General features: G+C 40.3%; 2 non-coding genes across 2 annotated transcripts; both read left to right on the top strand.

Moving 5' to 3' along the window:
- The first annotated feature begins 1,476 nt into the window (after window positions 1-1,476).
- Window positions 1,477-1,548, top strand: trnam-cau (transfer RNA methionine (anticodon CAU)). Its single transcript has one exon. It is a non-coding gene; the product is annotated as a tRNA-Met (tRNA).
- A 21,929-nt stretch (window positions 1,549-23,477) lies between these two features.
- Window positions 23,478-23,551, top strand: trnat-agu (transfer RNA threonine (anticodon AGU)). Its single transcript has one exon. It is a non-coding gene; the product is annotated as a tRNA-Thr (tRNA).
- Window positions 23,552-26,436: the final 2,885 nt, after the last annotated feature.

The raw sequence follows: 26,436 nt of genomic DNA, 5'->3' as shown, positions 1-26,436 counted from the left end.
TGCCCAATGTAGTGAAATGTTCCGGGTGATTTAAATCCCAGTTTGACATCAAGTTTCCAACTCGTTTCCTTAGTCTTGTTTACCTTGAATTTAAGCCATGAACCAGGATTCTACTGTATAAACTTCCAGGGATATTACAAAATGTTTGATGGGGCATCAATCATTCCAGGCAGAAATTGACTCCTTTTTTTTCTCGAGGGATCATATTAAACATTTCATTAGTATCGAGAGGAGGATCACCATGAGACACAAAACAGTTTCTGTCTTTATTAGAAAGTAGCGTTTGTACTACATTAATAATATTTTCTTGGAAATAAAGAAGTTGTAAATTTTTAAATTTATATTTGAATCGAAATGTGGTTTTGAATTCAATATTAGCGTGTTCATGTAATTAGTTTGTGTTTGTCATTACTATATATATATTGCCATGTTACTAGAATTTGTAACTGACGTTTACTAGTTGTGTTTTTTATGATGATTAGACATTTGTTGATTACAATATTGTATATAATGTATAATTTGAACTATATATTTTTCAGGTGTGAATACTTGTATATTTTAAGAATAAAGTTCTAAAACAAATCATTGGCTTTATTTACTTGTTTCTACACCTATAAAAATCTTTCTTCGATGTATAATAGACCTTTAACTATATATGTATAATAGTCCTCTAAATTTATCCGTATAATAGAACTCCAACCATTTATGTATAATAAACATATAATCATAGATGTCTAATTGACGTATAACGATACACGTATATTAGAATTTCATTCTAGACCAGTTACGGAGCACATTTACACGTCTAAGGTATGCGTTTAATAGTCGTACTGTATATTCTACATCTTTTGCCCACTGGGATGTGCCGATTTTAACTTAGCAGACCAAGATACACATTTTCTAACGCAGCCTTAATTACAAGACAGTTTGTTTCGCGAAAATGTAAAAAAAGAGAAAAACAAAAATATATGGATGACAATCTTTCAAAGCTGAAGATTTTACTTTTGAAAAATTGACATCTTATGTATGCAGATGCATTCGCTGGTTTTAGAACTTTGCTGTGCTTCCTGATTCATTTTCAGTGTTATAAATTGGGTGTGGAGGTAGCGATCACTTTGTAAAGCAGTTGATAGGCTGGAGCTGTTCAGACTACTCCTGTTATTTCTCAAATGCTTCCATCATTTTTCTTTCACGCTAGGACGCGAGTATGTACATGTGTTTGATTTTCGTTTCACTGATTCTCATTGAAGATTTGGGAATTAACGACGAAAGAATCAGTTGCCTCGGAAAGCAGAAGGCTTGGTTCTCAACGATATTGAAGACACGCCCATGTAGAGCAGCGTGTGATGATTTTTACTATAAAAGACCAAGTGCTCAAAGTGACGTCTGCGATTACCGTTTAGACTTTTCATCTCGGGCGCACTTTTAGAAAGCAAAGATAGAGCAGTTTTGTTGAATCACTGTACAGTTGCTGTTAGCAGAGTGGCGCAGCGGAAGCGTGCTGGGCCCATAACCCAGAGGTCGATGGATCGAACCCATCCTCTGCTATGTACATTTTATGCACACTTGATAAGCACACCATCAGTTTAATGAAGTGCATTAAAACTGATTTTTTCTCTCGTGTGTATGCAAGCTTCACACTTACGGTACTCTTTCATCTTTACCAATAGCAGATGCCCAAATGTATCTTTGGTTGTTCTGCGATCCTTCATAGTTTCCTCAATTCCTTCAAATGAACATCCATATCAAAGCAATTATGTACATATATATATTACAATTAAGGTACATATTAAAAATATCAACGCACATTTAATAATGATTGTCAAGGATTGTCAAGTTCTCCAACAAATCTGTGTTCTAATTTTAAAATCTTTTTGCTAAGGATACAACGGGTGTATAAATGAATTCTCCCAACAGCCAGTTAAAGAAAAATTCCACACGTGAAGATGGTTTTCTTGGACATTGACTTAGGTACTTAATTGTTTACTTCTTGTAGTTCCACACGAGTAAAACATGAAGATTTCCTGCAACATTCAAGAGTGTTTGCGAAGAAATCCCTTCAATTTTTAGCGGAGATTATGTTTACATCATCACAATCTGAAGCGCGTCCCTGAGTGCGTTTGACCCACCAGCCCTTTGTTTAACAGCTGCAGAGGGACACATTCCCGTTGCTTTTCACAACTCACATGTTTGTATTTAAAGAAAATAAAATCCTGTCATTTTCCTGCCAGCTGGCAGTATTCTGCACTGACCAAGAGTAACCAAGAACTTCATTTAATCTTTCTCAGGCTGTAATCTACAGAAAAGGGAGTGAATACATGTATTAAGCTAAATCAAGCCAACGGAGATGCACTGCTGTTGTTTTTCTCCACTTTTCGTTAAAAGGAGAAAAAATCACTGGCATTTTTTTGCAGCATTTCTTCTGTCCTGATAAGCAAGATTTGTATTTTATCTTTTAGAAGTTGTATGAATTTCTTGAAGTTCAGAAACAACTTGTTCCAGAAGGAAATGAACACTTGCTTCAAAGTAAATCAAGACGTATGTCTCTCTTGCTGTGTGTGCTCTTATCTGTCCATCTCTCTCTCCTCTTCTCTCATTCTGGCAGTCTGTGCAGAGTATCTGAAGGGGATGTAACACCACTTGGCAAAGAAGAAAATTTCTCAGAGGCAGAATTAAAAATCATTCTTCTCTTCTCAGTCAGATTCACAGCTCAGACTCACACTCAGACAGAAGCTCAACTCCGTACTGCTCTCTATCCTCACAATCCAGAACCAGAACATATTCAGACAATCAGTGCTGCTACATGAACAATATCAGACAGAACAGCCTGGACTCAAGTCACATCTCCCCCTTTTCTCCTTTCTCCCAGCCCTCTTAGAGACAGAGTGGAGCTCCTTGTTCTCCTCTCTGTGAACTGGGCTCAGGGGTCACTGATCTGGCAGCTGTGGGCTCTGTTCCAGGGCAGAAGCAAGAAGCTTCTATTAACCCTTTCCAGGACTTCCAGCCCTTCAGTATTACTTTCTTTACTGTATATCAGCTTCCAAATATGTTTTTTAAGTGTTTTATAACACAAGTGAGTGTGGAATCATCTTAGTATTTATGTAATAAACACAAGTATTGACACACTGATCAGTATATTGATTATTAGTAGCCGATGGTCTGATGGTCATGACTACAATAGTGACCAGTTGACCAGTCTGTAGCTCTGAGCAGTGCTCTGGTGATTCTACACCAGTCCTGGGATTCAGCTGCTCTCACAAGTGTCTCACAGACAGCCTTATAAATTTACAATTAGATGAAGTCTTGTAACAGTTATACAGTTAATTTAAATCATCAGACTACCTATAGAGCTGAGAGCTGGGTGGAAATGAAACCAGGATACACATTTTAACCTCCAGGAACATGAGTCTGATCCTCCTGGCTTCTATACTCTGATGATTCGTGTAAAACCCTTAAAAGCGCTTATTTCAGGGACTCGTGCTCGTTCTCTACTGCTCCACATGGGTACGCTTTGTAATGCATTAATCTGTGAAGTAAACTATTTTTTTTTCTGTTTAATGAATTTAATTCCTCGGTTTGTCGCTCTCCTCCTCCAACTGTTATAAATCGCCTCTCTTCACAGCCCGGTTAGTTTTTTTTGGAGATGTTATATTTGTATGAAAAGCCCTCCGGGCTCCGGACAGATGTCTCCTCCAGCAGAGACGCACTCTTTTTTTTTATTAAACGTATAGAATTTACAAATATAACTACAACCAGAGGATCAGAAACAGGTACAAGAGAAAAAAACACAACAGAAAAAAAACATATAACCACCAGAGGTAATGAAGTAAATTATGTGATCAAATTTTATTTTTACATATATGTTTTCCTGGCTTTATTATTTCTCAATTATTTATAGAATTTAGTGTTTCAACATGCATGCGTTTCCTGTATAAAATAAAAATCAGCGCTCACTTTTTTACAAAACAAAAAAAACGCTTTTCTTTTTGCAACATTTCGAGTACCTCTGGCATTCATGAAAAAGACACACAAAAGCAGCAGAGACGCGCTATGTTCTGTCAGAATAAGCACTGTGACGTCACAGACACCAGCCAGAGCGCCGGGATCAGAGAGAGAGAGCGCGGGAGGCACACAGAGTGCATGGAGAAGAGTTATTGATCACTTATCTATGGACAACCAATTATTTCAACTGAAGAACCGTAGAAAAATCGATTAACTTCACCAACTGGTGAGTACTGATTCTTTTCTTGATCCTGTTTAAATATCTAGAAAACAGTTAATAAATAATAATAATAATAATAATAATAATAATGGCTTACACTTATATAGCACTTTTCTGGACACTCAACTCAAAGCGCTTTACAGGTAATTGGGACTCCCCTCCACCACCACCAATGTGCAGCATCCACCTGGATGATGCGACGGCAGCCATAGTGCACCAGTACGCTCCCCACACACCAGCTCTCAGTGGGGAGGAGAGCAGAGTAATGAAGCCAATTCATAGATAGAGAGGGTTAATAATATTCATTCCGAAATTAAACAATGATTATTCATATTATTATTTAGGTAACTGTATCCTAGAGCTAGAAAATGATATTTCAAGTTCATGAATGTATGTAAGTAACAGTTTAAATGCATTTTTCCAGTGTTTATAAATCATAAGAATGGTAACCACGGCAACAACCCGTCACTGCATGCGTTTAAGTGTCTCGCATTTGTCACAGAGAGCGGTGTGACGTCACGGGCGGCAACTAATACTAATATCAGTGTCTTCATGTTAATATTAGTGAGAGTACAACTGGTAGTTTTAATGCTAGTGTTCATTTGAGTATTAATGACAGTGGCACTACTGATTGTTTTAGTTTTAATGTTCATATTCACGTTAATATTAATTATAATTATAGTGTTACTGTTAGAGTATTAACACTAGTAGTAATTTTAGTTTTAGTAACAGCATTAATGTTATTATTAGTAGTTTGTGTCAGTGTTAGTGATAGTGTTACTGTTGTAGTATTAGTAGTATTTATATTTGTGTAAGTTATTGTGTATCGTTGGATAAGTGTGTTTGTGGTATCTGTGCGTGTGTGGGTGCATGTCTGGAAGTGTGCGGTGTCTGTGCGTGTGTGGGCTGTTAGTGTGTGAGCGTGTGGGGTCTCTGAGTGTTTGGTGTGTGTGTCTATAAGTGTGTGTCTGTGAGTATGCGTAGTATCTGTTTCTGTGAATGCATGCCTGTGAATGTGTGTGTATGGTGTGTGTCTGTGAGTGTGTGGTGTCTGTCAGTGTGTAGTTTTATATTCGTAAGTGTATGTGTTGGTATGTCTGTCAGTGTGTGTAGTGTCTGAGTCTATGTGAGTATTAATGATGATAGCATGTGTGAGTGTATATATGTGAGTGTGTAAGTGTCTGATTGTGTGTATAAATGTGTGATGTGTCTGTGAGTGTAAATGTGTGTGAGAGTGTAGGTGTACAGTATATCTATCAGTGTGTGTGAATGTGTGTGTAGGTGGGCTTGGGTTCCACTGATGTGTCTGACAGAAGTGACCCATCAACAGGTGTTGAGTTCCAGAGCCGCTTGCAAATAAAAACACTTTCTAGAGTCCAGACCAACGTCCAGAGAGCTGTGAGTTCTCTGTTTTTATCAGTATTATTAATAATGACAGAAGTAATTCCCACGCAAATTATTATTAACCAAGACAGACATCAGAAAATATCGCCTTTGCAATGATGTCACTCCTCTTCTTCATAAATTTTCTTTAATGACAGGACATTTCTGTGTCTGAGTGTCTGCTGCAAATAGTGCGACAAGCCATTTCTCTCCAATATTTTCTGGTGCGGTTATTTATCGCATACAAAATATTATTCTCATTAAGAATATTTTACCTGCAAAGTCACAGTGAAACTGCTATGGCTAATGAACTTTTTATGAGTGGGAAACACTCAGAAGACTTAATGGCTCCAGGGGAGGCTTGAACTTATAACCTCAGCATGACTCCACTGTGCACAGCTGTATAAATAACACAGACTGACTGATTGTGCCACTAGACCTGTGTAAGGCAGGCTTTTACACAGATTGTAAAACTGGCACAAATGCAGGGTGAAACATGGGGTTTTGGATGTGGATACATCTCCACATGGGGGAAAGGGTTAGTAAAATATCAAGAAAAATATAAGAGAAGAAAATGAAATATATGTGCTCACTGCAAAGTAGGGAGAGGTGGTTAGACAAGCAAAACAGCTTTGCACATAACATGAAGCGACATTGTTTTGTGTCTATCTGCTCATGAATTTCGCTTCATGTGCCTTAAGCTGTGCAATTTGTATGGTTGTTGAATGAGATTGGTTTCTTCAAAAGCCCGGTCAATTGCCAGTGGAGAGCTTGCCACGCACACCTTCATGAAGACTCTCTTTAAGATGATTACACCTTTAATTGTCAAGGCGCCCCCTTTGCATAGAATAGTAGCACCAACACTAAGAGAAAGGATGAGAAGTGGCTTTTATCAAGTGACTGCAGTGTTTGTTTGACTGAGGATCCTTGTGTGCTGAACTGGCCTCTGGAGAAGTGTAGTGCAGTAAAAGAGAAGGTTTGTGTCACTCAAGACTGTCACAGAACAATACAATTACAATCTTTTATGAGAGTAAATATTACTGGTGAAACACAGTTTTTATAATGGTGAAAACAGGAGCACCTTCTCTACATTTTTGACTGAAATATTTAAACGGAAAGAAATACTATCACTATGCAATTGATTATTGCAATTGAGCTCCTCTAAATGTTCTAGTCTGATGAAACAATGCATAGAATAAGGTGACAATATCGGAATTAATCCAAATGCACAAGATAAAATTTCAGCAACAAAAATGTGCTCGAAAATATTTTACAAGAAAGAAACCTTACATTCACCTTAAACAACATTCACCCTCTACGTTAGCAGAGAACAGTAGGACAGATAGTGTCACTGGACACTGCGTCACAGAGGCCGATCTCTTCTCCCTCATTATGCAGGCTTACCCACTCATGATGAACTGTCCTCCAGTCATAGTCAGCTGCCATCACCGACTCAGACTTCAGACTCAGTTCATGTACATATTATACCTTAATTGTACCTGCCACTGCATTACAATAATTTGATTAAAACAACTGCTAAACAAACAATTATCAAATATTTATTTCCTTCTTTTAGCAGATAAAAATAAGTATTTATTCCTTTCCTCTCCTAACAGTCTTTGCAAGTCACCCAGTTCTCTCTGAGCCAGTGTGAGGTATGAGGCAGTCAAGGCTAATGCAGCCGAGCACTCTAAAGAGCTGGATTGAAGCTCCAGACTCTTTGGGGACGTAAGTTGGAATCCCACTGCTGCCAAATATCTCCAACTATCTCTGTGTTAAAAAGCACATAATTTTTTGTTGTTACATCCCTTTGATCTAAACCAATTTCAGACCAATACATTTAAATAACCACACTGTTCTTACGGCATGGCATTGTCTGGCAAAAAAATAACATGACACCTCCTTTAAAACAAACATTTTCTACGGAGGGAAAAGAGAACTCGTGCCATTCAACCTTATAGCGTGATGTCATTTTCTCACGCTCATTTTTAGATGCTTGTGATCGAATCTATGATCTTTATGAGTGCGCTCATTCTCCATAAAGGTACCACAGATATAATGTGCCACGTTTTCAGAGAATCGCTTTAAATACAGGTCAGAAGAAGGCGACAAAATGTCTGCTAGGCAGTTCAGCGATGTCAACGGTGTTCTCTGTTGTTTAGGTGTAGAGTGCCAGCCGTTACAACCAGGAACCACACAGTTTCAGGCATCAAAAAGACTTCCCCAAAACCCTGATCCTCTTCTTACTCCGATGATGGCATTCAGACATTTCCTGCAACAAAGCCATGATATGGTCTTCAACAACACACGTGAAAAGCTTGTTCCCTACCCCTGCAATCCTTCTCAAAGGACCAAGTGTGCTCAGTGTTAAATGCACTGTTCATTATTAATAATAATAATAAACTTTACTTTATATAGCGCCTTTAAAGGTGGCTTCTCAAAGCACTTAGCAGAATGACAACAATACAATGAAAAAATACACAAGATAAGCAGGATGAGAATACACAGTTAGAGGTAGATGGTGGTACTAAATACAGTAGGAGCAAAGGGGTAAAGAATAGTTAATTAAAGGCTCTTCTAAAGAAGGAGGCTCTGAGTCTGGATTTGAAGGAATTTAGACAAGGTGACTCTCTGATATCCTTAGGAATAGAGATCCAGAGGTTGGGGGAATAACTGGAGAAGGCCCTGTCACCCGTAGAGTGTAGACGGGCCTGGGGGACAGATAGGAGACCAGAATTAGAAGAGCCAAGGTTGCGATTAGGGGAGTAGGGCAATAAGAGCTCAGACAGGTACTGAAGTGCCAAGCCATGGAGAGGCTCATAGGTGAGGATGAGGATTTTGAAGTCGACATGAAACTTGACAGGAAACCAGTGTAAGGACTACAGGATAGGAATAATGTGATGACTGACCAGGTCCAGTGCTAATTTCTCTCTTGTGGCCGCTGGTTCATTTTCGACTGTTGACTCAGAAGAAGTCCTCTATTTGACTTGATCAACACCAATCCCTAGAGGATTTCGAAAGGCTGAATCAAAATAACATGTGACTCTGGGTGGACTCCAACCCACAACCTTTGAATGACTTCATTCTATTAACATCTAGAAGTCCAACACGCCCTCCATTGCGCCACAGAGCCAACACTTGTGCTAAAACATAAAACACCTGCTGAAAGCTGTAACGCATATCCTTTCATCCTTATATTGAGCTCCATAAATATTGGCAGTGATTGGCCTGCTGTTTATGAATAGATACCACTGGGATTCACACCCAGGATCTCTTGTTTTTTAGTCAGGCACACTAACCAGCTAAGCCATGGCACCAAACATGCAAAATGTTATCTACAGCTTCAAACATCTGTGAGAAACAGGCAGCTTTGCAGTGTTACACCTGCTGGCTCAAAAGGTTAACCTTTTCAAAGATGAAGATCGGGAGAGGATTTCTTTGTCAATTCAATCAAACGTTTCAGAAATGCTGAAAGATTGGTGTGATTCATGCGCAGCGCGGGTTCTCGTTTGCTTACAAATAGAATTAATTTCTTACTCCAATCTACTCAACTTCAATTTTTGCTAATCATTTTGTTCAATTGCTTCCTACTGTATACTGTGCTGATTACTGCACTGTTCAATTTACCAGTTGATTTTCATTTCTTGTTTTGTAAGACAAAGAGGCTGTTCAAAATGTTACCTCACACTTCAGCCACTCTTTTATTTCCAAAGGCGCAGAGAGAGATACTACAACAGGTAACACCCCGTGAGAAAAGAGTTCTTTTACGACACTACCTTTTCTTTTTTTCTTCTTTCTGTTCTCTTTGATAAAAAAGAGATCACGTAAGGGAAAAACGTTTTTTTTTTTCATGGAGAAAACGTGCACCAGTGTTTAGAAGAAGTGATTAAACATGATACGTGACCCAATACAACTACAAGAGAGAAGTAGAGTGAAAGATTTGATCATTTCACGGCGTTGTGAAACAGTCTTTTCTTTTAATTCTAAATCAATCAGAATTTCAGAGCGACACATAAACCCTTTGTCTGTTTTAAAGAGATGATATTTTAAAACTGATAAGAATTTAGAAAACACGTTTCTCACTTAGAATTTCATTTTAGATGGGGTGATGTATTAAGCCTGTAAAACAAAAGTGGTGTGAAACTTCTTAACTTCCATTCTCGGATGAAACTCTCTTTAAAGTCAGACGTGATGTTTCCCAGATGTGCAGAGTGACTTTATTGTTTTCAAGAGTATTCGCTGCATGAGCTCCTCACCGCATGTCCTGCACTGCTCTGTTATTTCATTAAGATTATCTATGTGGTGTACAGATAGAACTCAACTGCATGGTGAGAATTCCAGGTTCAGCACCAGCAGAACCTGAAAGATTATTGCCTGACCTCGACATGATTTGAACACAAAACCTTCTGATTGGGAGTCAGACGTGGTACCGTTGCACCACAAGGTCACAAACTGCACTCCTTTTAATTCCCCAAAGAAGAAAAATCTTGCATCCCTAAAAAGATTTTTTTTATGTATATTCTCTCCTGTGAATAGTGCCGCTCTTCCGAAGAGAGTCCTTTCTTCCCAGACCACAGACTATACTTCCTGCACAGCACTCACACAGAGAGTAGATACACCATCTCCACTAATGTCCTCATGAAATTCACATCCTTACCTCTTCCAGGAGGAGCACAATTAACAGAGAATCATCTCTCCATTAAGCAAATAACACAAAACACTGTTTACCTGTCAAGACAGAAAACCAAGCTGCTCCAGGTGAGGCTTAAACTCACAACCTCGGCATGTCTCCATTGATTATGTCAGTTTACATGGCATGAACCAAGAAGTTAAGGTGGTGTTTTTGATAACAGATCCAGGGACACTGTTTGTTCTTCTTTTCAACTTGATGAAAATAGGTGGAAATTCACCAAGTTTATCATTTTCAATGTTTGGTGTATGGATGTATGGAGGACATCGGAGGTAAGTGATACTGATCAGGTTCTGCTGCTGCTGCTGTCGAACCCGCAACCTGCAGCCCTCACCATACTGTCCAAGGCTGCGGACCTTATATGTCCATCCCTTCTCGTCAAAACTTGTGTTTTCACAGGGTTCCCTTCAGAAATCACAGAATGGAATGAAATAAACCTGCAAATCTCAGCCACTCTTGGTTCTTTTCCTTGAATCTCCAGAAATTCATCGAGTGTATCAATTTCACTGAGACCGAGAAGTGTAAAGCTCTACTTGAGTCTTTGTGGCTCAGCTGTTAACTGAAGGGGTGGTGGTTTGAGCCCTCCCAGGGACTCTGTGAGCCTTTTAATGAACACACCCTCCTCACTTCATTTCCCCAAGACCGGTCCTGTACCACAATCAAATACAGAGTCCACGGGGGGCAATAGGTTCGCAAATATTGCTCACTGTGTATATAATGAAGAAGCAGAGGTAAATTTCTCATCTGAATGTGGCAGAGCCTAATGCAGCTCATAACAACAGCTGGGGTTTGATCCCTGCACGGGCTATTAGTTGAAAGGCCATTATAAATTATGTATAAGAGATTTATCCAGCTGGCTTTTATGTTTCACACTAAATTGAGATCTTGAAACCAAAATCATTAGAAATATGGAAAACAACCATGGTACATCGAGAAGGAAAGCTGTTTTACACTGACGTTACTCCTTTCACTTTAATCCACATTGTGAGGACAACTGCGCCCTATCAAGGGAAAATGTTGCACAAAAGTTGGAAAGCACACTCTGAATCCATCCATATATTTGATTTCTGCGATCCGTTCAAGGCAGCTTGGCGCTTCACAAGCAAAGCAGTTCAGGGAAGAAACGCAGTTTCGTGAGTTACTGGTGCATTCAGCACACCATTTGTTTTCACTTGTCAGGATGTCTGAGTGGTCCTGACCAGGTCTAGTGCAAGTGTTCACATTACTCCTGTCCTGGAGTCCTTGCACTGGCTACCGGTCAAATTCCGTGTAGACTTTAAAATCCTCATGCTCACCTATAAGGCTCTGTATGGCTGGGCACCTCAGTACCTGTCTGAGCTTTTATCACCCTACTCCCCACCTCACAACTTTCGCTCTTCTAATTCTGTTCTCCTTACTGTCCCCCAACCACGTCTACATTGTATGGGTGACAGGGTCTTCTCCTGTTATGTCCCCAAGCTCTGGAACTCTCTCCCCAAGGATATCAGTGAGTCACCTTCTCTAAACTCCTTCAAATCCAGACTCAAAACCCTCTTCTTCAGAAAAGCTTTTACTTAACTGGTTCCATTCTTCACCCCTCTGCTTTTCTTAGTACCACCTTCCACTGTCTCCTCTATATATTCTAATTGTGTTTTATCTTGTGTATTCTTCTTATTTATTGTTGTTGTCATCCTGTAAAGCGCTTTGAGAAACCACCTTTAAAGGCGCTATATAAAATAAAGTTATTTATTTATTATTATTATTATTATTATTATTATTATTATTATTATACAACAAGCTCAACCCCTGCCAACGATTCGGTGTGAAGAAGCAGAACATTCAAGTTTCACAGACAGAAGCAGCACGCAAGCACAACCAACATTAAAATGGAGGGAATTAAAACTGAGTTTCTCGAGAGACTGTGAAAAAGCAATTAATTCCCTTTCATTTGAAGTCAGTTGAAAACAACAAAACTACATACAATACAAACAAGAGCACATATACCATATCAATAACATCGGCAGGGGCACATGCTATAATACAGTTACACTTTATGAAAAACGATTACACAAGGTAAATAAAGATAAGGTCCGCACAGCTTGTTCTTACATTTCGAAAGAGTCCGTAAATACCCCTTTACGTCTATTTTGAACTGTTCAAATGTAGGACTCTTCCCAGACCATTTCACTTTATCTCACATTCCTAAACGAGAATGCATCTCCTGTTTTAGAACTATTTTGGGCGGTGTGGCTTATACAACGCACCCACAGTATTCTAATCGTGGACTGCAGATCTGTGAATTCGAGGGATCCAGCAAACGTACTGGATTTCACTGGGATTCTGAAATGTCTCTTGCAAAGGTATTCGGGTTTGCTTGAACCTTTAAAAAAAAGTGATCTGAAACTACCCAGCTTACAATCTCTGAGGTAGTTGTCACTAAACTCGGACGTGATGTGGCACACATGTGCCGTGTGCCTTTACTTTTGTAAAAAACTGGTATCGGGAAAAGTTTCTTAATATTTCTTTTGATTAGCATGCAAGAAAATGTGATTATTACCTATGGAATTTCCCACCAGCGTGGAGCTTGAATTCACAACCTTGAGATTCAGTGTTCAAGAGTCACAGAAGAGGTCGGCCTGGTCTTCAGTTTGCCAACGATAAGCTCCGGCAGTGCTCCTCTGTAAAGCAGATTGTTCGGATCGGTTATGTGGGACGCCACTTCGATACTAAGATCGTTTGCAGCACACGCATGGTTTCCCCCCTTCACGCAAAAAACTTAGACGAAGGAAGCTCTCTTGTCTTGGGCTGCTGACTCCCGGATTTAAAGCGCTCTGGGTGCCAGCTAAGTCTCTAACAAGCACACTATAAAGACAGGAATTACACTTTGCTCACGTCACGCATGGAATGGCGAGGCTACTTGTTCCAATATTATCTAGTCACACCTCATATGGTGCCGATTCCTGGTTTTCATTTAAGAAAGAGCACTGCAAACACCGTAAACAGTGCAAAACGTGTGATGAAAGAAGTCTTTTCCCCCCTTTGTCTAAAGCAGAACACAGCGGAGTCATGCCGAGGGTTGTGAGATCAAGATTTCAGTGGAGCACTGTCGTCTACGTCTTTAGCTACATGAGTTGGACATCCTCTTGTACACAGAAAGCAGATTGAGATCCTCTGACATGAAAAGTGCCAGATAAAAGCCATTTCTCATCCTTTCTCTTAGTGGTGGAGCTATCGCATGTAAATGAGGCAACTTGCAAGGCGAGCAGGCTCGGTGCACACCGAACGCAGATGTCTTGTCGCCCAACTTAGTGGCGTTATGACCGTGGAACCGACTGCACCTGCTTTTTCTGAGATGCTTCCCCTCTCATGGCGAGATCTCGATTTCTTCACACCTCAGGATAAAGATCTTCTGTGGAGCAGGTTTCAGACCTCTGCGTACAGCACCCTTGATGTCATTTTATTTTTACAGCAGCCGCATCCGGAAAGTTGTGTCTTTTACGTTTTATTTGAACAATAAAACTACATATAGATGCAGCCATTCAAAATGCGCGGTAAAAACCCGCGGTACAGTATCCTACCCACAAGCCACCGCAGGGCACCGGAGGGCACCGCGGTAAGTGATTGGCTGGCCAAAATGACCGACAGGGGCACTCGTGTTGCATTGGTTGGTAGTGCAAAGATTTAATCATTTAATGTCTTTACTGTGCACATTTTAATCCGCTTAGTTTTGAAGATTTATATGGATTTTACCACTAAAGGGAAATTTTAGTAGCTGAGCATAAAAAGAAGAGGAGCATAACGCATCTGAAGGTCATAAACGATATTAATTTAGGAACATAAACATTACTGTATGTATGTAAACTGTACTGTGTATGGCTGGTCTTGGTAGTTTAAAGAAAAAATACACACCAGTCTTCCATTTCTCCTTAAACATTTTAAGCATGAAAGTTTTATGAAACGGTACCCAAATATGCGATTGCTGTATAGAATGAATTTTAATTTAAAAAAATTATTTAACACGAACATTAAGCTGTTTACATCTTCCGCCTGAGAACAGTCACCCATTGCTACCCAATGCAGAAACACAGCCACTAACTAGCAAAGAGAGGACATTAGCTGCCCAATATGATAAAGAAATAAATGATTATTTTGTTTATTTCTTTTGCACATTTATTTGAACATTTCCATCGATTGTACAAGCACTTGGAAACTGTCCAATCCCTAGTTCATCAGGCATTTTACCGGTCTGGCGCCGGTCTGTGTCTTCCAGGATATAATGCCAGCGAACTCTTGTTTTTATGTCCACTATAACAGACAATCTCCTTTGCTTTTAACCGAGCGTTTAATAATTTCCTAAAATGAAAATGATTTACTTTATTTCCCTCACGGGATCAATAAAAGTATCTATCATCTGTCTAAACTATGGGACAGAATTCTGGGGTCTCCCCATACCAGAGATTATGGTAGGGCTTCAGAATGGTGATTGGCTGACACCATCTGACACCCCTCTGATTGGAGAAAAAAGACGTGCTGGTTTGCTATACATACTGTACCAGGAAGAGGATTTCTTTCTATTCAAAACGTGTATTTTAAAAGTTTAAGAAGTAAAAACCTTACAGCGTACACAGATTTCTAAACTGATCAGGATCGTTATCTTTGTCTTATGCATAATAATGTTCACCGCTCTGTCCAGCAAATTAATAATAAACTTTATTTTATATAGCGTTTTAAACGAATAAGTAATTAGATTGCTCATAAACCTAATCACTTGCTTTTTCTTTTTATTTAGGCTCAGATTTCAACTATAGATCGTATTATTAATAACCATAATAACAACCAACCAACAAAAACAACCATATAAACATAATACCAACCAAAAACATAGATAACAACCACAATACAAAATCAAATATATCAAACCATTTTACTCTCGCAAAGTCCTTTAATTATCATAATCCCGCCCCTTATGCAAAACCAAACCTTCCTCCCAACCCAGTTTATCCTGTTTATCATAAACAAAATCCACCTCAATTTTCAACATAAAGCATTACACAAAATCAATACCTCAACACTCCATACTCAACAACGATAATTCACAAACAGCCAGAACATGTAACTACACATTCCCAAACAGACCTAATTTCCATAGCCCCTTATGCAAAACCAACATCCCTCCCCTGTTCTCTCCCTCCCCTGGCGGTTGTAATTGTTTTTATTTTCAAATAAATTTTAGCAAAGTCATGTATTTAAAAAATATTAAGATTTTTATTTTTATGTCTTTATTTAGTGGTTTCATTAGTGACAAAGGCTAAACTTTCTTGGAAAAATGTCTTTTATGTAAACCATGTTTGCTATTAATTCATTCAGGGCTAAAATATGTTCATTGTCTTCTAATGAAAGAAGGATTCCTTTCGCCGTAGTCGGGTTGAAATTAGAAGCTTGCCACGCCCGGACTGTTACACCAACACATTAGCATGTTAAAGCGATTTCATTGAGGAGCCTAGCCTTTAACTAGTAAGTACTGTACTTACTGGGTTTTTGAGGGGGGGGGGGGGGGTGTCTTTCGCTGGAAATCTCGCCTCCTACTTTGAAAATACCCGTGAAACCGGTTCAATTCGTCACAGCCAGCACTCCTGCAGAGAGGGGGGTTGTACTTGCAGTGTATACAGTACACGCGTTATGCTCTTCGTTAATGTCTAAGCCGGAACATATCATTATATCTCATTTTGTATTTCTTAAAAAAAAATCGTTTTCCCAGCCTAACAGTATTGTTTTTAACCTGTAAAGCGCTTTGAGGAGCCACCTTTAAAGGCGCCATATACAATAAAGTTCATTATTATTACTATTGTAAATTTGCTGGACAGAGAGGTGAACATTATTACACAGAAGACAAAGATAGCGATTTACGTTGCATTGTGTATCGTGCTGCTTTAATACAGTTTTAAATAATTAAAAGTCTAAACAGTATCAGCTTTATTTATGGGTTTTAAATAAAGGTGATTTAAACGCGATTTAAATCAATATAAATGTTTATATTGTAACGCATAGGTGACTATTCATTGTTATCAAAATGACTTAAATTCGATCATGTTGTGATATTTAGAAATATACATTTGTTTGGTGCGAGTGAAGTTTTATTTAATCTCTGAGCCATACTGATTCTTCTGGAAGCCAGTTTCCGCCAGGGAGTAAAAAACAAAACACACTATGGTATTCTCTCCAATGCAGTGCAGTTAAAAACATACCTCTGATGCTGCTCCTAAATGAATATCGTTTATGACCATCAGAAGCTTTATGCTCCTTTTCTTTTTTCCAGTGGATTGAACAGGGAGAGGCATTTCATGATGTACTTTTCACTGATGAAACAACAGTGGCTCTGGAACAGTTTTCAACCATGTCGTTTTATAAAAAGGGGAGATATGTACACGTTACTGAAGCTAAAAGTTTAGCCTTTGTCACTAATGTAACCACTAAATAAAGACATATAGAAATCCCTACATTACAGACTGTATATGGCTGGTATTGGTAGTTTAAAGAAAAAATACACACCAGTATTCCACTTTCTCCCTAAACATTTTAAGCATCAGAGTCTTACATGTGGTTATTTCGGAAACGTTTGTACGTGCTCCTTCTGACCATGTTACTGTTTACTGTTACTGACCATATTAAGTTTAAGTGCCTGTGGGCACTTTTCCTGTCCGTGGGGGGTGGACCGTCTTTCATTAGAAGGTTAGTCTGTTCTACTCTGAGAATGTAGAGGGGGTGGAAAGTGCCCGCGGTCATTTAATTAGTATTAAAATTCGCACTGATTCCCTTGCGAAGATACGGACATAGGAATATTCGTGCGTGGTCAAAAAATGGCATAAAAACGACAAAGTGAAGGCTGTGAAAACATTCACAATGTACTTTATACACAAAGCAAATATACCCCCCCCCTCTCAATTCAATTCAAGCTGCTTTATTAGCATGACAGATGGGTACAATCAGTGTTGGGTATTTACTTTGCTTTGAGATGCCACTTTTAAAGGTGATATATAAAATCAAGGCTTTAACTTGCTTTAACTCCGCAAGTCTGAGTTCTTGTGTCTGTCCTATCCGAACCCGAAAGTATTACAATATGTATCTTTATAGCAGGTGGTGTACAGCTTTTTAGTATAGATTACACTTTTCTAAAATGTATTTAAAAAATAAAAACGATTACAATCTAATCTTTCCACGTTTGATCCCAAAATAAATCTTAGAAGATACTAGATACTTAGAAGACAAAGATATCAATTTATGTTGCATTTGTCTGATTGTGAATCAAAAAACATATATTTAAACCCGCATTTGCGATTTAAATCAAAACGTTATTTAAATCAATATAAATGTTTATATTGTAACGCCTAGGTGACTATTCATTGTTATTAAAATGACTTAAATTCGATCATGTTGTGATATTTAGAAATATAAATTTGTTTGGTGCGAGTGAGGTTTTATTTAATCTCTGACTCAGTGATGGCCTGGCATGGTGAGGTGCGCTGGCAGCTATGTGGTGTTACGCAGTGGTGGCCTGACACGGTGAGGTGCGCTGGCAGCTGTATGATGCAGTGGTGGCCTGGCACGGTGAGGTGCGCTTGCAGCTATGTGACGCAGTGGTGGCCTGGCACGGTGAGGTGAGGTGCTGGCAGCTGTGTGATGCAGTGGTGGTCGGGTATGTAGAGGTGCACTGGCAGCTGTGTGTTGTGACGCAGTGGTGGCCTGGCACGGTGAGGTGCGCTGGCAGCTGTGTGATGCAGTGGTGGCCTGGCACGGTGAGGTGCGCTGACAGCTGTGTGGTGTGGCGCAGTTGTGGCCTGGCACGGTGAAGTGTGCTGGCAGCTGTGTGATGCAGTGGTGGCCTGGCACGGTGAGGTGCGCTGGCAGGTGGGTGATGCAGTGGTGGCCTGGCACCGTGAGGTGCGCTGGCAGCTGTGTGGTGTGACGCAGTGGTGGCCTGGCACGGTGAAGTGCGCTGGCAGCTGTGTGGTGTGACGCAGTGGTGGCCTGGCACGGTGAAGTGCGCTGGCAGCTGTGTGGTGTGACGCAGTGGTGGCCTGGTACGGTGAGGTGCGCTGGCAGCTGTGTGGTGTGACGCAGTGGTGGCCTGGCACGGTGAAGTGCGCTGGCAGCTGTGTGGTGTGACGCAGTGGTGGCCTGGTACGGTGAAGTGCGCTGGCAGCTGTGTGGTGTGACGCAGTGGTGGCCTGGTACGGTGAGGTGCGCTGGCAGCTGTGTGGTGTGACGCAGTGGTGGCCTGGCACGGTGAAGTGCGCTGGCAGCTGTGTGGTGTGACGCAGTGGTGGCCTGGTACGGTGAGGTGCGCTGGCAGCTGTGTGGTGTGACGCTGTAGTGGCCTGGCACGGTTACATGCGCTGGCAGCTGTGTGGTGTGACGCAGTGATGGCCTGGCATGGTGAGGTGCGCTGGCAGCTATGTGGTGTTACGCAGTGGTGGCCTGACACGGTGAGGTGCCCTGGCAGCTGTATGATGCAGTGGTGGCCTGGCACGGTGAGGTGCGCTTGCAGCTATGTGACGCAGTGGTGGCCTGGCACGGTGAGGTGCGCTGGCAGCTGTGTGATGCAGTGGTGGTCGGGTATGTAGAGGTGCACTGGCAGCTGTGTGTTGTGACGCAGGGGTGGCCTGGCACGGTGAGGTGCGCTGGTATATAATTAATATATTCATGTGCATCCAACACACAGTTCAACGCTAGCAATTACACAAAATCTAAAATATGAGCTCTACTTGCCACTTACAATACCAACAGTACCAGCTAACTTTAGTAGTGACATTTTCATGGATCTTTTTAACAATAAAATTTACAAAATCAGACTTCAGACACAATTAAACAGGCCTCAAAAAAGGCTGGTACAAACATTTTCAGCATGGTGAAACATGGTGAACATTTCCACCACTGCGTCACACCACACAGCTGCCAGCGCACCTCACCGTGCCAGGCCACCACTGCATCACCCAGCTGCCAGCGCACCTCACCGTGCCAGGCCACCACTGCATCACACAGCTGCCAGCGCACCTCACCGTGCCAGGCCACCACTGCGTCACACCACACAGCTGCCAGCGCACTTCACCGTGCCAGGCCACAACTGCGCCACACCACACAGCTGTCAGCGCACCTCACCGTGCCAGGCCACCACTGCATCACACAGCTGCCAGAGCACCTCACCGTGCCAGGCCACCACTGCGTCACATAGCTGCAAGCGCACCTCACCGTGCCAGGCCACCACTGCATCATACAGCTGCCAGGGCACCTCACCGTGTCAGGCCACCACTGCGTCACACATATTTCAGCGCCATATATTTCATGGATATTATGGAATATAATGGATGGATATCTTAGTTATCTTTCTAGTTCACAGGTTTGCATGCATAATTTAATTTTGAAAGCCACTGAGACATCAGGTACTACTGTTGTATTTATGAAAAAGAAACAAAACAAAAAACATACTAACAACTGTGCCATCCTACTCCTTAGTTAATACATTTTATTATTCATAAACAGTTAACATTGTTAGCAAAATATTTTGAATTATATTTAACCCTATTTTTTCTTTAGTTTTGTATTTAACTTATTATTATATGATAGTCAGACTTAATGTATATTTGAACAATGAAAATATATTTTTACAAGATTTTACATTAAGCACTTAAAATTAATATGGTTAATAATAGTAAACTGTAACATGCTGTAACAAGATCGGTTAAACTGAGAAGAAAATGCTTTCAGAGAAAATGTTTCAGGTGTGAAGAACATAGATCTCCAATGCAATTTCAACCAAACCTGTTCCCACACACCCTGCCCCCACTACCATTAGAATATACACAAAGCACTCAAATCTTTCGAGCTAATGATCAGGTGACCCGAGAGAGAGCGAGAGAAACACCAAGGGGTGCGGAACCAGGGAACTATTTACATGGAAAACGGGCGATCTCCCCAGACTGTCCGCCCGTTTCACTGTTACCTGGATACCTCTTTATTTAGAACTCACTAACACTGATTTTTAGTTTAGAAGGATTCAAGTAGGGTTTTAGATGAAAGGCAGCGACCTTAATCAAGCCCAAATCATAATTGAACCCATTCAGAGCCTACATTACATTTTAGCGTTTCATTCTGAGCAGAAGACCCTCACACCTGAAGAAGGGGGAGGTGTTTTTCGCTGGAAATCTCGCCTGCTTCTACTTTACAACCGGAGTGCTGGCTGTGACGAATTAAACCGGTATTACAGGTTTCAATCACAGACCATGTGACATGGGAGTCAGGAAACTAACACACAGCGCCACCGGATTTGATAACGCTATAAAAACGCTATAAAATAATGTGACTTGGCACAGAACAAGCTTATAGCACAGTACAATAATAAATGCTGACCATGACTTTAGAAGCATAAATTGCCTTACACTCAATTTAAACACAAGCTGTCTTTAGCCCTCTAAGCTGGTTCATACAGAAATGTAGAGATCCAGGCTCAGAACACACAGCTTCATTAGCGAATACATATGCAGGACAACTAGAGAAGACGTTTTACAGAGGATGGATTTTTTGAAACATCCCATCAGTGACATCACTGAAGTCAACTCCTAGGTACTGTAACTGTCGTGTGGATAGTTTCACAAGAATCAGACAAAGGTTTAAGCATCGCTTGTTCTAGATAAACCTGCAAAAAAAAAAACAACAACCCATAATGTACTTCTTTGCGGCTCTGTTTGCCCAAATCATATATTCACAACGTGAAATCTAGAAAATAATATAACGTAACCAAAATCCGCAATATGGAAACAGAACCTGTGTAATTGTTGATAGATGATGTACTCGTAACATTTTTTCAAGACAAACTACAACATTTAAAAAATGACTTGTATGTACTTGATATCTCTAATCAATCCACGGGTCCCAGCACAAAACGAAACTAAAACGCATACCGTTTCGCGCTTCTTATTAGTTGCTCAAAAGTAATTTGACCGTATGAAATGCATAATATAAACCTAGAAACATATACGTGAGCAGTACTTAAGCACTGTAGTATCGGTGTTAAGACATACCTCTCAAATACTGTAAATCAAGTTAAAAATATCTCAAGACCGATTCTGGTCATAATGAAACCATGTTTCGTGTATGTTTTCTTTAAAGTACCGAGACCAGCCATATACTGTATGTTTATGTTCCAAAATTAATATCGTTTATGGCCTTCATACGCGTTGCAGTATGCTCCTATTCTTTTTATGCTCAGCTACTAAGATTTCCCTTCAGTGGTAAAATTAGATATGAATATTCAATACTTAAACGGGCACAGTTAAGACATTAAATATACATATACATACTGTATACAGTACAGTTTGCATACGGTAATATGTTTATGTTCCTAAATCAATCTCTTTTATGAGCATGTGAAAGGCATGGTGAATCACTGTACTTTGCATGATTGGAAACAAATGCGTGATTGCGAAATGCTGTGGTGTTACTTTTACAAAGACGGTCAATGAAAAAAAGAATGTTGACCAGGGCAATACTTTGAGTTTACACTTACAGCTTGTCCAAGGTCATTCATTATTAATACTATTAGTAATATCTTCGTTAAAGACTTTGATGGCCACAGCTCAAACATGAGAGGTTGAGCTTTATTAGCTCCACCTTGCGGAAATTCCGGATACTATTATTTTGCTTGTCGTATTATAGGAGAATTTACGGTAACTCGCGGTATTTACCGGTAGCTTGCGGTAGACTGCATACACCGTACCGCAAAATAATGCGGTATCGCCCGCGCAGTTTGAATGGCTGCATCTGTACAATACAAACAAGAGCACATATAACGTATCAAGAAAATCATCAGGGGCACATGCTATAATACAATTACACTTTATGAAAAACGATTACACAAGGTAAATAAAGATAAGGTCCGCACAGCTTGTTCTTACATTTCGAAAGAGTCCGTAAATACCCCTTTACGTCTATTTTGAACTGTTCAAACGTAGGACTCTTCCCAGACCATTTCACTTTATACCACATTCCTAAACGAGGATGCATCTCCTGTTTTAGAACTATTTTGGCCGTGTGGCTTATACAACACACCCACAGTATTCTAATGGTGGACTGCAGATCTGTGCTATAGTTCAGTCGAATTCGAAGGATCCAGCAATCGTACTGGATTTGACTGGGATTCTGAAATGTCTCTTGCAAAAGTATTCGGGTTTGCTTGAACCTTTGATAAAAAAAGTGATCTGATCTGAAACTACCCAGCTTACAATCTCTGAGGTAGTTGTCACTAAACTCGGACGTGATGTGGCACACATGTGCCGTGTGCCTTTACTTTTGTAAAAAACTGGTATCGGGAAAAGTTTCTTAATATTTCTTTTGATTAGCATGCAAGAAAATGTGATCATTACCTATGGAATTTCCCGCCAGCGTGGAGCTTGAATTCACAACCTTGAGATTCAGTGTTCAAGAGTCACAGAAGAGGTCGGCCTGGTCTTCAGTTTGCCAACGATAAACTCCGGCAGTGCTCCTCTGTAAAGCAGATTGTTCGGATCGGTTATGTGGGGCGGCACTTCGATACTAAGATCGTTTGCAGCACACGCATGGTTTCCCCCCTTCACGCAAAAAACATAGACGAAGGAAGCTCTCTTGTCTTGGGCTGCTGACTCCCGGATTTAAAGCGCTCTGGGTGCCAGCTAAGTCTCTAACAAGCACACTATAAAGACGGGAATTATACTTTGCTCAAGTCACGCATGGAATGGCGAGGCTACTTGTTCCAATATTATCTTGTCACACCTCATATGGTGCCGATTCCTGGTTTTCATTTAAGAAAGAGCACTGCAAACACCGTAAACAGTGCAAAACGTGTGATGAAAGAAGTCTTTCCCCCCCTTTGTCTAAAGCAGAACACAGCGGAGTCATGCCGAGGGTTGTGAGATCAAGATTTCAGTGGAGCACTGTCGTCTACGTCTTTAGCTACATGAGTTGGACATCCTCTTGTACATGGAAAGCAGATTGAGATCCTCTGACATGAAAAGTGCCAGATAAAAGCCATTTCTCATCCTTTCTCTTAGTGGTGGAGCTATCGCATGTAAATGAGGCAACTTGCAAGGCGAGCAGGCTCGGTGCACACCGAACGCAGATGTCTCAGAGCAGTTGAGACGTGTCCAAGTGGCTGTCAAAGGACGTCCTTTTGCCGGCGCCGTGGCTTAGTTGGCTAAAGCGCCTGTCTAGTAAACAGGAGATCCTGGGTCCGATTCCCAGCGGTGCCTTTCTTCCTGTCTTACTGTACAGAATTTATCCTTACGGGCAAATCCCATCCCTTTTAATTCAGGTGAATGCAAGTGTTCGTTTCCTTTCTGGAACAACTTGTTTTGAAAGAAATCTATACAGCTTGCGAAAGATGAAACACAAATCTTGCTTATCAGTGAAGTGAATTGTACGAGAAACAGGAGGAATCTTTTCTCTCCTATGGAGCATGAGCTGAATCAGGAATGAGACATTTCGCGTGTTTGTGCATATGTCAATGCATGACCTACATCGTAAAACTAAAACTAAATTAAAAACTAACATTAAGTTTTCAGAGACATTCATTTATATACAAACAAGAGATAGACAAAGCAATAATTCTACATTAACTTGTCCTGCACTGATCAGACTAATTGAAATGGTCTGATTCAGAGCCTGTGCAGCTCGTGCTAATACAACATTTTCCTTTGATTTCCTATGAGGGCGGAGTTGTCTTTAAAATCTGGATTAAATAAAAAGGAGTGACGTCAGTGTGAAACAGCTTTCCTTCTTGGGGAACAACGGTTGTGTTCCATATTTCTAATTATTTTGGTTTCAAGATAGCAATTTAGTATGTAACATAAAATCCAACTGGATAAAGCTGTTACACGTCATTTACAATGGTCTTTCAACTAATAGCCCGTGCAGGGATCAAACCCCAGCTGTTGGTACGAGTTGCGTAAGGCTCTGCAACATGCATATGAGAAACTAACCTCTGCTTCTTCATTATATACACAGTGATCTATATATGCGGGCTTACTGCCCCCTACGGGCTCTGTATTTGATTGCGGTACAAGACTGGCCGTGGAGAAATGAAGTGAAGAGGGTGTGTTCATTAAAAGGCTCATAGCATCCCTGGATGGTCTCAAACCACCACCCTTTTGGTTAACAACCGAGCCACAAAGACTCATGTACAGCTTAACACTTCTCGGTCTCGGTGTAAGTGATACACTCCGTAAAATTTCTGGAGAATCATTTGTTTTTAAAGGAAAATCGCCAACAGCGGCAGAGATCTATTGGAGTTTTTTCATTCTATACTGCAATTTCTGAAGGGTAACCTGTGAAAATACGAATTTTGACGAGAAGGGATGGACATATAAGGTCAGTAGGCTTGGGGAATTGGACCTTATGGTGAAGGCTGCGGGCTCGGCATCAGCAGAACCTGATCAATATCGGTTGACTCTGATATACTTTGACAACTTAACTTCTGGATTTAGAGACATTTACCTTAGTGTCGGTATACTAAGATGTTTTGGTAACGAGGAAGGAGAGACAAAGCAAATTGGCAGAATGTGTGCTATTTTGTTGACTACAAGTCCTCACATGCCAGAGGGACTTGTTCAATATTAAAAAAAAACGTAACAGTATAATCTCTTGTACTTCACAATTTAATAGTGTCTGTTACATTGTGTCTCACACCTCAGTGTCAGAATTGTGAGACGAGTTTGTAATCAGGAGGGAGGGCCATAGCAATTCAGCAGAAATTGCATTCACCTTTTCCCAATGCATTCTCACATGCCATTTTCTCACATGCCATGCTCAGAGGGTCATATTTTTAAAATGGTATCATAAAATGTCCTGAAGTTCAGGATTTTGACAGTCTGTTGTATTGTGTCTCACACCTTGATGTCAGAAATATGAGATGATTTTAAAATCAGGAGGGAGGGCCCTAGCAATATAGCAAACATTGCATTTACCATTTGACAATGTATTCTCTCATGCCATGTTCAGAAGGTCGTATTTAAAAAACGGTACAGTACAATGTCCTGAAGTTCAGGATTTTGATAGTCTTTTCCATTGTCTCTCACACATCTGTGTCAGAATTTTTAGACATTTTTATAACCAGGAGGTAGGTTCGATCACCCTCTGCTCATCCTCAGTTAACCATATAGTCTCATATGCCATGTTGTAAATGTCCCATTTAAAACTGCTATATTAAAATTTCTTGTAAAATGCAAGAGTTTGAGACTTTTTATGATCAGAAGGCAAGGTCCTGGAAAATATGCAGAAAGTGCCAGTGAATTTACGTTTTGCCTTTGTCTTATTTACTCCTGGTATAACATGCCAGTTTGTTTTATTGTGAGTTGTGTTTCTGAAATGTGTTTCATACAAAAATGCAATTTGGACAGTCTCTACTTACATATTCCCCTTTACTGAGGAAATGTACAGTAATACATCCGGATAAGTATTTTTAAAAATGACTGTAGAGAGCCATCTACAGGCGAAAGACGACATAACATCACAGCAGCAGCATTTAAGATGGAACGAAAAACGCAAAGCAGCAGCTGGCGAATAAGAAGCCAGCTTCAGCCTCGTTAATGCAATAGCATTAGGTGAGGTGGAAAAATATTTCTTGCTCTGAAACTTAACATTTTTATAGGAGGTGTTCTAGGACTTCTTGCCTCAGAAAAAAAAAACTGCCAGTACATCACTTATTTCTACTCCATCAATAGCAGCAGTGTTATCAGTACTGAGCCCTAAATGTAGGTCCTATCATCATATAAAAAGTCGAAAGTATCGACTGCATTCAACTGATAAAATGTATCTTCTATGAGAGTTATATCTTTATCCAAAATACATCGGAAACAAATTTGCACGTTTTTTGGGGGGGATCCTGAAGACTGAGACTCAAAACTTTTTTTTTCCTTCTTTCCAGGAGGAAGGATTATTCAGATGCAAACATTGTCCCAAAATCAATGTACTCTCCATTGATATTCAAATTCTCAAATTCTTCATCTGAACGTCGATATTGAAATATGATATCGTACAAATTGTGGTTTTCTTTTTAAAGCAAATTTTATGCTTTAAATTAAATAAATTGTATTTATTATGAATGTGCCGGAATTTTTTCAGTACTTTAGAGGGTTCT

The sequence above is a fragment of the Atractosteus spatula genome, chromosome 10 (assembly GCF_055471065.1).
Source record: "Atractosteus spatula isolate fAtrSpa1 chromosome 10, fAtrSpa1.hap1, whole genome shotgun sequence".
Taxonomy (NCBI): domain Eukaryota; kingdom Metazoa; phylum Chordata; class Actinopteri; order Semionotiformes; family Lepisosteidae; genus Atractosteus; species Atractosteus spatula.
Note: the sequence above shows the minus strand (reverse complement) of the source record. Positions and strands in the feature narration are given on the sequence as shown.